The 11,280-nt window shown below is 36.8% G+C and overlaps 1 long non-coding RNA gene across 1 annotated transcript in view; it reads left to right on the top strand.

The window, feature by feature from the left end:
• LOC111083030 overlaps nt 1–10,648 on the top strand; it is a 27,750-nt gene extending 17,102 nt beyond the window's left edge. Inside the window, exons 2-4 of the long non-coding RNA XR_002610909.1 lie at nt 2,965–3,361; nt 6,883–7,116; nt 10,043–10,648. This is a non-coding gene — a long non-coding RNA (uncharacterized LOC111083030). The remainder of the gene's footprint in view (nt 1–2,964; nt 3,362–6,882; nt 7,117–10,042) is intronic.
• The last annotated feature ends 632 nt before the right edge of the window (nt 10,649–11,280 follow it).

Raw genomic sequence — 11,280 nt, forward strand, 5'->3', positions numbered from 1 at the left:
ACTCCACTACTTCACATGTTCTACTTCAATACTCCACATATTCTACTCCAGTACCTTACATGTTCAACTCCAGTATTTCACATGTTCTACTCCATTACTTCACATGTTCTACTCCATTACTTCACATGTTCTACTCCATTACTTCACATGTTCTACTCCACTACTTCACATGTTCTACTCCACTACTTCACATGTTCTACTCCACTACTTCACATGTTCTACTCCACTACTTCACGTGTTCTACTCCACTACTTCACATGTTCTACTTCAATACTTCACATATTCTACTCCACTACTTCACATGTTCAACTCCAGTACTTCACATGTTCTACTCCAATACTTCACATATTCTACTTCAATACTTCACATATTCTACTCCAATACTTCATATGTTCTATTCCAGTACTTCACATGTTCTACTCCAGTACTTCACATGTTCTACTCAAGTACTTCACATATTCTATGCCAATACTTCACAACGCTAAGGGTGTGATTTCATTTCTTTTTTCTTAGTTTAAAAGTGTTTTTTTGCATTTTCTCAAAAAAAAAAGTTAAACCTAATTTTAATTTTTTTATTCAAACTTACTTTAGTTCCCGTAAGTAAAGTTAATGAATTTGGTTAGACCAAAACGTGAGGGAATTGAATTACAATTTTAGGAGTACTATTTAGTTGAAGAGGATGTTAGACTCTCCTACAATTCTAATTCAATTCCCTCACGTTCCTCTTCAACTAAATAGTAGTTATACATATATCAATATCTGGAAATTTTCCAAGATTTTCCTTTGGGATTTAATCATATAAATTAATGAGTTTATCGTCCAGTAGCTAATACCTTAAGCGCTCAAGAGTTAGATTATAAACGATTATATCAACTCGAGATCATCTTGTTACGTTACAACACTGTACTTTTCATCAACATCCAATCAAATTTTTTTGTTTTAAAGATAATAACTTTAACTCTTCACATTCTCTTCAACTAAATATTACTCCTACAATTCTAATTCAATTCCCTCACGATTTGGTCTAACACCACCATTGATCTCCTGATTTTAAGACGTGCCAGTCAAGATTCCATCGTACAATATAGTCTAGTTCATTCCAGCAATTTGTTTAGTTGTTCTGACAGACAACGCTATTCGTGTACAGTTACAACACGTGACAGTAATTTTACTTACGTTGTCTTAATGTCGGCGCTCGACCAAACATTGTGTATTTCACTTGCAAGTGAATTCGTACCATTGAACTGGAGCATCACGTGTATAAAGTAATTGAGTCTCTTCTAGTTTGTTTAGAGTATAAATTTTATATCCCAGTGCCGGCGCTAGAGGGTGTTGTGGTGGGCCTTGCACTCCCAAATTTCACTATGGCCCACCTAACTTCATTCTTCTTAGCGGTTTGAAAAATAATATCAATATCAAAATATCTTATCACTGAATGGTGACTCCCCACAAAACTCCACTGCCCCCTCCCCCTTCCCAAAAGGAGCTGGAGCAGGGGGCCTGGTATACCTGCGGCCAATAAAAAAAAGTAGTCGTTGTGGAAAATGGAAGAAAACATTAAAATGGAATTTTTATTATTTAGAAAAATCATAGCTACTCCAGTGTATTTTTTTAAATAAGAAATGTATTAGCTGTTTCAATTTCGGTTGATAAAACATATATATTTATTTGAAGTGAACGAGTTGTAAAATACCGCGTAGAGTGTGACAGAAAATTTTATGTATTTGTTAACACATAAATACGCCCCCCCCCCCTAGTGGTACAGCGGTATATCCGCGGACTTTCAACGCTAGAAACCGGGTTTCGATAACCGTGGTGGGCAGAGCACAGATAATCCATTGTGTAGCTTTGTGCTTAACTTCGAAACTAACGAACAAACACATAACTACGTGTCCAGCTGAGTCGTCTTCCGGTGGGTCCGAGGTAGTTTTTACGCTAAAATTTGGGGTTCGATCCCCCGCTGTGAACAAAGGGGGAGAAAGCCCATTGTGTAGCTTTGCGCTAAAACAACAACGCTTAGATAACAACAAATTGATAGAGCGATGAATACGTGTAGGCCAGTTTCTACTCAACCTTTGACCCATTTTAGGCTAACTACAAAAAGTTATAGAGTAAATACAAAAACGACGATTTTAGGCGCAATGAAAGATAACATCTTTATTATATGTTGTAGTCGACTAGTCTGAATAACACAGGGCCCGGTATGGCCAGGTGGTTAGGGCCCCGGCATGGCCAAGTGGTTAGGGCGCTCGACTCGCAATCTGCGGGTTCGAATCCCCGTCACCTCAAACATGCTCGCCCATTCAGCCCTAGGCGCGTTATAATGTGACCGTCAATCCCACTATTCGTTGGTAAAAGAGTAGCCCAAGAGTTGGCGGTGGGTGGTGATGACTAGCTGCCTTCCCTCTAGTCTTGCACTGCTAAATTAGGGACGGCTAAAACAAACAATCGATAACACAGCCGTGATGGTGGAAACTATGTTACCGAAACTAGTCGACTGAAATATATTATAAAGACTTTTTTTCTTTTTCTTTTACTATTAGTATGGTTGTACAATGTGCCTGAAAAGAAATTAACTAAACAAAAAATATTTGTTAGTGTATAAAGGTATTCAAGAATATTATACCATTACTATTTGCTTGAATTTCTCTAAGTAAATGTTTAAAACGACGTCGTTATGCACGATAACCAATTCTACAGCCAAAGTATTGCGTTAGACACCAGGTGTTCTTTACCTGTTCGTTCTAACCTTGACTCATGTACTGGTAATTTCACACTAGGTTCCTATTAATATTGAAAGTTGATAATTACCAGATGTTCGAAGAGGAACATATCACCTGCCTAGGTAATTACAAAGTTTTGTTGTTATCTTATAAAAAAATATTGAGTTCCTGTATTAGAAATAAACTGAGAACTTGCCTTCGCTGTGGCTTCTAATTTCTTCTTCTTTTTTTTATTTTATAGATTAAAGTCACGTAACTCTTGACGAAAAGCTACTTGTTATCGGTCCGAATTTTAGGAATGTAATTTCCACACTGGTATGAAATAGCAAGCCAGAGCAAAGAAAGAAACAAACCGAATATACTATATGAATTGTTTCATACCACTGAGTTATTAGAAGGACTGAACTAACTGTTGCTTACTGCTAACTTAGCAGAATGATGGGACTGCTTAGGGAACCGATACACAGTTGTGAGTCAGCAGAAGGATGTGACTGGACAAGAATCTGGTACACGTCACTACGGCAACAGAGAAATCAAATTGATAGATCTGTTGTACACAGCCGCTCCACTTGTAGAACTCGGTTGGCTGAAGGAGCTGATATCACCAAGTAAGCAGAAGAATCGGATTGATTGAAGAGGTAAATTGATACACTAAAATAAAGTAACCTAAGGAACAGGTTAACTGTAACTTTCTTTCACTGTTTCTAATACAGCATGCTCCTAATACTTATTCTCTATTCGATAACTAACCGTTAATCGAAACAAAAGATTGGTTTCATGATCATTTTATTATTTACTCTCAGTTATGTATGTGATGTACGTATCCACGTACACCGCTGAGTATCAGAGTTAAACGTGAAGTAGGAGTTCATTTTAATGTGAACATTTACGTGTTGGGAGTGTAGTAATGACATTATATACTGTGGATAATTTACGGTCACAGTAATTAGGTTATTAATCTATGGAAAGCGTGTGTTAACTTATTCCTGATAATAAGAACCGAGTTTTTTTTGTTGTTTCTTTTTTGCTAAAACTGGGAAATCGAAGTGTCTGTTCCAATCGAACCTGCACAATGTCTGCCGCGGGGAACGAATCACGGATTCTAGCGTTATAAGCCCTCAAGTATACGTTTTTTTAGTCACTTGGGTGCATGTAACGGCAGAAGATCAAGAAGCGTAGTTACTATAATAAATGCTCTTGTACAAAAAGTCAATTGTTTTTTTCATCATTTTTTTTTCGTTCTTCAAATCTCATCTCCTGGTTAACGAACTTACAGTGCTAAACTCTGGGGTTCGATTCCCCATGGTGGACAGAGCGCCAATATCCAGTTATGTAGCTTTAAGCTAAAACAACAACTTTATTCTCGTGTATTTACTTTAAAAGACATTTCTAGAAAGTTCTTTAATCCTACCAAAGGCTATAAAAGTGATGTCTATATAATCCTCGCCATACCGTTAGAACAGACACCAAAACACGTTAACTGTTAACACGTTTTTCTCAAGCTCTTAAGAATGCAAATACTCAGTGTTCGTTACCTATGGACGAAAAGACTATGGTGTTAAGTTACAGAAGTTTTAAATACGAACACAATTTGCTACACGAGTATTTCTTTTACAACCGTGGGAGCTTCTTGGCCTTGTGCCAGTTTAACAAACATCTGAAACATATTAAGTGTGTATGCTATAGTACATGCGCAGCTAACAAGCAACATATTAACGAGAAAAAGACAGAAAGGGTTGGGCAGTTGTGCATGTTAAGAAACTTGGTAAAAGAAACAACAATATGTCTCACTTTAGCATTGAACTGTAAACACAATAACGTTTTAAAAGTCTTACAGAAGGTTCATATTTCGGTAACTCAGCGACCTCTATAGGTCATTTTCGGAACTAAATTACCCGTGAAATGCCACATGCTATTCTTTATGCGATTTCACTATTTCGCTCTACTTTCGATTCGATACAGTTGAGAAGATTGTAAAGATGTCAAAGTATACACTTGTGGTTAACGTGTAGTAGAGGGTAAAAAGGTTGGGCTTAAGTTGCAGGATTGATGATAATCAATGGATTGTTATTTTTCTAAGTGGTTTGGCCTTGTTAAACAATGTGAACTTTTTGAAACTTGGTATATATTCTTTTTAGAAAAAAAAAATCGTTAAACATAAAGTAAAAAAAAACTAAGAATATTTGTAATCATTCCTAATGAGGCATAAAAATATACATCACGCGAACAAAGCTTTTGAACACAAGTTTATTTTTAATCTATAGATAGGAAGACCTGTAACGCCAGAGAAACGTAAGATTATTTTACTGGTTTATTGTTTTAACTTTAAGCCTTGATCAGGAACACTTCAAACACACTAAACAAAGAAAATAAACAGGTTTTGAGATACTTCAATCATGATTCATTGTAAAATATTTTAATCTCTCTTCAGGAAGCCCGGCATGGCCAGGTGGTTAGGGCACTCTACTCGCAGTCTGAGGGTCGCGGGTTCGAATCCATGTCCTAGCCAGGTGGTTAGGGCACTCTACTCGCAGTCTGAGGGTCGCGGGCTCGAATCCATGTCCTAGCCAGGTGGTTAGGGCACTCTACTCGCAGTCTGAGGGTCGCGGGTTCGAATCCATGTCCTAGCCAGGTGGTTAGGGCACTCTACTCACAGTCTGAGGGTCGCGGGTTCGAATCTATGTCCTACTAAATATGCTCGCCCTTTCAGCCGTGGGTGCGTTATAATGTGACGGCCAATCCCACTATTCGTTGGTAAAAGAGTAGCCCAAGAGTTGGCGGTGTGTGGTGATGACTAGCTGCCTTTCCTCTAGTCTTACACTACTAAATTAGGGACGGCAAGCGCAGATAGCCCTCGTGTAGCTTTGCGCGAAATTCAAAACAAACTCTTCAGGAACTGTCATCCGATATCAAACAAAAGATTTGTTTATTAATTTCAAACCTAATTCTGAAGTTTTCCGAATTTAAACTTGTTTTCGACAGTAGATGAAGAAGATGAAGAAACAAACACTCTGTTAAATGTCGCCGTTCTTTATATGTTAAACTTACCCTTCTTTTACCATAGTGCCATAGCTTATTGTACCGTAGATGTCTGCAAAAACGGATGAAAGTTCCAATTTAAAATATATAGACTTGGGTGTGGATGTTTACATTCAGTCTAGAAGCTCGTTTGTTTTGTGGAAAGAAGTGTTACCAGTGTTAGTGAAACTTGCATCTTTAGTACACAAAATATGCACATATACATAGAGTGTGTGTGAGAAAAAATGTATAATGTGTGATATCATATTCCTGGCATGATTCATGGGGCTGTAAAACTATTACCGACGTTTATATTCTACGTTATTTATAGAGATGAAAATCAAATTGTTTAAATTATGTTTTTTTAAATATTTTCTATATAAATTTTAAAACTAAAAATTCTGTGGTGACAGTAGGGTTAGTTGTTTTTAACCTTTGTAGAAATTGCTGACCAAATGACTGTCCAGTTTTAATATTCTAGGCCTACTCTAGTTGTATTGTCACATAACCTAGTCAAATTTCGCACTTGGAGGATGTAAAACTTTTTTTTCTTGCTTTGTATATGCTTGGGCAACTATTTTCATTTACCCGTTCTTTCTGAGATTCGAGACAAAGTAATAATCTTGGGAACTTCCCACCTTTTAGACTCAGAAAAAACTAATTTTGAACTGATAGATTATATGTGATGCAGCTAGTCAACACTAGCCACAGCCAAGACTTGGGCTGGTCTTTACCGATGACTAGTGGGATTGACCATCACAGTATAACACCCCATGGCTGAAAGTCGAGCATGTTCAGGGGTGTGGTTCGATCCTGCGACCCGCAGATTGCGAGTCCAGGTCATACCTTTAGTTTTGAAATAATGTGGTTTTATTTCGTATCCAGTAACAATTTTGTAAGGAAATGCTTACATCGTGAAAATGTTCGTTTTTTAAAATATCTTTACTGCCATTTTCCGATTAGCGTTACAAGTTGATGGGTCTTTGTTCTGAACTGTTTTGCAGTAGGTTAAGCAAATACATAATTGATGGTTCTTCTTCTTTGGTATGAGGATTGGGTAGACGGTGACCACGATTTAAACACAACCATCCACCCCTTGCTGGCAATCTTTAACTTTTTTTCAAAACTTGCTGTTTTTAAGGTGGCGTGCTCGTGCTGACTCGTGGCCTCGAGCTCTGGGAAACTCAGACCCGCCCGCTCTAAACACAGAAGTTGACATACCGAGTGGGCGTACCAAAACCCTCACAGTCTTGCTTTTCAAGTTACCCCTAGAGTTGGTTTGAACAGCTGTAGACATTTCATTTTGAAAGAGAGAAGTTTCCGGAGCCGGTGAGACTTATGTGACGTGGAACCGTTTCGACAAGTTATATAAAAGGTATGTTTCTGGTGTTTGGTTGGACTATCTGATTGGGGGACACACACTGATAACTGTTAGTAACTTCTGAACAAAAACAAGCAAACATTGCAGTTAGAAATATAAATTTAAAAAAAAAAGGAAACAAAGATAGTTGAATTAGTTTTTATAGTATAGTTTGATTTTTGGTCGTTAGGGCTAATAATTATAATATATGTTTAGATATCTAGAATTCTAATCTATACGAAGTAAGTTGAATCGAATTATCAGATGAGTAGACCTACCTTCGTTGCTATCGATGTATTTGGAAGTGTTTGTTTGTAACTGAGCACAAAGCTACACAATGGGCTATCTGTGCTCTGCCCACCACGGGTATCGAAACCCGGATTCTAGCGTTGTAAGTCCGCAGACATACCGCTGTGCCACTGGTGGGCATTTGGAAGTGAGGACAGAGAGTCGTAACATTTTTCACTTACTCTTTTCGGAACTTTACATTAATTATCAATACATATAAAGATTGCTTTGTGTGCAATCGTAAGAGGAACAGTAAATAGTGTTTGAAATATTTCGTACGACATTTTAGAATAGGGTTTTAAAACTGTGGTAGTACGTCATCATCCTTGCTGAAATTGTACAGTTCTACCAACAGTTACTTTAGGACCCTGGACTGGTGAATATTTCGAAGAAGGTTATTTTGGATATGTGAAATTCTGGTGAATATTTCGAAGAAGGTTATTTTGTGAAATTCTTTTAAGAGTGTTAAATAATCGTTTAATTTACTCAGTTATTTTTTTGTGTGCGCGGCTTTACACAACACATATAATGTTTCTACAAGTGAGGTACGTCTCTAGTTAACCAGACGGCTAAAACCAACGATTCAGAAATTTCAAAAGCTCTTGAAAGGCATGGTCATTCAGCACGTATCTGAATTAGTCACTGTTTGTGTAAAGTGCATTTTATCCGCGCCATCTGGATGTTTGAAACAACTAGAGCTAAGTCACATAAGATATATTTGTTTTATATACAAGCTTCAGTGTTTCCTGTATTTTTATCTTGGTTATTGAAATCCGGCTCATTCTTGAATTAATTAAAACCAAGTTTATGTCAGTTACAATTTCCCTTTGCACGGGAGTCTTCTCCTCACAAGGACCCTGGGATAAAAGCCCTTTGTATTTCTACAATTTTGTCATTGTAGTTCATTCACAACCAATTCAGTAAAGTACAGGTTGAACAAAGAACTTCCTCAGACTGGACTTTACCGAGTCGAGTGGTGAAACATTAAACGGAAAGTGTGTTTGTTTCCGATATTCGTGCAAAGCTACACAAGAACTATCTGTGCTAACCGTCCCTAATTTTGAACCGATAAACTACAGGAAAAGCAATTAGTCAACAGCACCAACCGCCGATTCTCGGGCTACTCTAATCGAATATTGACCATCGTTTGTTTTAATACAGCCAAAGCAGATACAAAATTCGTTTTTACTGCAAACCATGGCCCACTAAGATTCACAATTGTATGACATAAACGTTGATCTCAAGTACAGTTTTTATAAATTTTAACTGTCGAACAGTTTGACATTTTACACGTTCCGTTGGCTGTGTTATTTTGGAAAGTATGGACCAATAAGCATGAACATACGAATGCTACATGACTCGGGTTCAGATATTAACCTCCCTCTTAAGACTGGATTGAGATATTAACCTCCCTCTTAAGACTAGTTGTTCATCATAGCCATGTAATTTCACCAAATGTCTCGCACTGTTTCAACTCTACTCAAATATTGATATAAGGTATCCAGAAATGATGTTAAAACTTTTTCAACACTTATTTCTGAAAAAGATGAATCCGCACTCCACGTGCTCATCTTAGCATTTAAATTGGACAATAGGAAAGCGGCATAACATCTCAGTGGGCGGGATTCAAGGTTTAGATGGCTCAAACACAAGTTTACAGTTTTGTTAACATAATTTTCGGACACCCTGTATTTATTAATTTTCCTTTTTGACTTTTAAATGAACACATATGATGAATAACAACTGAAGTGCTCACAATGTGATGGTTGCTGATTGAAATTTTGTCACCGAACATGTTCACTCCTTCAGCCGTGCGAGCGTTATATTGTTATGGTCAATCCCACCATTCGCTGGTAAAAGAGTATTCAACAGTTGGCGGTGGGTAATGTTGACTAATTGTCTTCCCTCCAGTTTATCACTTTGAAATTTGGGACAGCTAGCGCAGATAACCTTCGTGTAGCTTTTCGAGAAATTCAGTAAACAAACAAATTCTGTATTTATTGATTTGATCCTTTTAAACACAACTAATTTGTAGGAAGGTTCCTCGGTGGCTCTGCTGTAAGTTTGAGGGTTTATAACGATAAAATCAGGTTTTGATAATCGCGGTTTTGACACAGCACAGATAGCCTATTGTGTTGCTTTGTGGTTAATTAACATAAACTAATTTTTGGAAGGATTATCTTCAGTATTTTCACCAGTCTCATTAAAAAAACAAAAACACCCGAAACTTTGCAAACATATTTCTTGTTCAGAACTTCAAATATCTTAGCTTCACCGGTTGAAATAAAAGCGTAATTTGAATCACTTGACTATAAATATAACGAGAGTACGTTTCCATGATACTTCACCAACTTCACTCCACCCCATTGGTTCAGTGGTTCTTAGGTTTGGCGGCTGGTAAGGTGGATCGTTATCAAGTTTTGTGTTGTACTTGAATTACACTTGTCTGTGAAAATATTCGTGTTTAATAATTCATATCGTACAATGTAAAAATTCCTCCAGTTTAAACTGGTAAATAGCCAGTTAAACGTGATATGGATAAATTAAAAAAACCATATCAATTTGTTTTCATTACTGAGGAATCTATAGTTTCATAAAGTACATACCGTATAAAATGAATGTTAAACATTTTAAACATTTTTTTTTTTTGCAGTATGCGAATTCAAGCATCGTTTTAATACGTTAAGAAAACAAACCGGAAAAGCTGTTGTCACACAGTGTATTTCATCACGTCATACCATGTTTAATAATTGTTTAAATATTTGTTTAATGTAACTTCCTAGAAGAATGGCGGGGATTTAATAACTGTTTGAAACGCAATCCTTTTATTAATTTAAACGTTATTGACGCTAAACTTGATTTTTTAAACTACGTGATCATGTAAGAGTAGGTGCGATCCTTCGACTTGTTAATGTTAAGCTTTAGTACAGGCTTGTTTCTGTTTTTTTTAAGCCAGCTAATCATGTATCATGGAATTTTAAGCCAGTAATACATCCTTCTTTAGTCCTAATAAAACAGTGCTGACACACACACACACACACACAACAATAACCGCAAAGCATGATTATTCCAAAAACCAGCAGAAATAGTCATCATATGGTGAATATATTACCTCACCAGGAACAACCGGATGTAACATGAAAGAAAAGAAACGGAAACCTAGGCTCGAGGGTCTTTGTCTGAAAAATAAACGTGTTTGTTAAAAGGAAAGCTAACAAGTAAACGTTATTGTTTCGGGAGCTCATTGTTTTGTATATTTTCAATTTTTGTTGAAACAAATAGTATTTATTAAACTATGCATGCTTGTTTTCACGTTTCTTTTTTTACTTCTTCAGATATAGAACAAATTATGACATAACAGATGAAAGAATATGCACTTGAGACCAGAGTAATTTGATTAATTTAAGATATATAGCAACTTTTGTTCGCTATATATATATATATATATCTTGTGATGTTTCTTGTTTCTAATGGTCTGATGACTTATAACACTAAAAATTGGGTTTCGATACCGGTGGTGGGCACGGGACAGATAGCCCATTATATAGCTTTGTGCATAATAGTAAACCAAAAGAAATCGAATAATGTTTTGCCCTTTTCATAAATCATAAAGTTTCAAAGTTCCTTTTGGGTTTGTGAAAAGTTTTTTTAAATTTTGGATAAACACAAATAGCCCCCCCCCGGGGGGAGAGGGGGGAAAGAAAACTTGGAAGAAGATAAGCGTACATGTGGTTGTCATTTGCTGTGGAGGCGTCACACGACATTTAACCTGAATGTTTTCCATTAGCCTACTGAGGTGTCGTGCAAGTAGACTGTGGGAGGGTCACGACCTCTAGAAATGGAGAAAAGTGTATTAAAAAGTCTCGGGATATATATATATATATATTTACC

Source organism: Limulus polyphemus, unplaced genomic scaffold (assembly GCF_000517525.1).
Source record: "Limulus polyphemus unplaced genomic scaffold, Limulus_polyphemus-2.1.2 Scaffold891, whole genome shotgun sequence".
NCBI classification, from domain to species: Eukaryota; Metazoa; Arthropoda; class Merostomata; order Xiphosura; family Limulidae; genus Limulus; species Limulus polyphemus.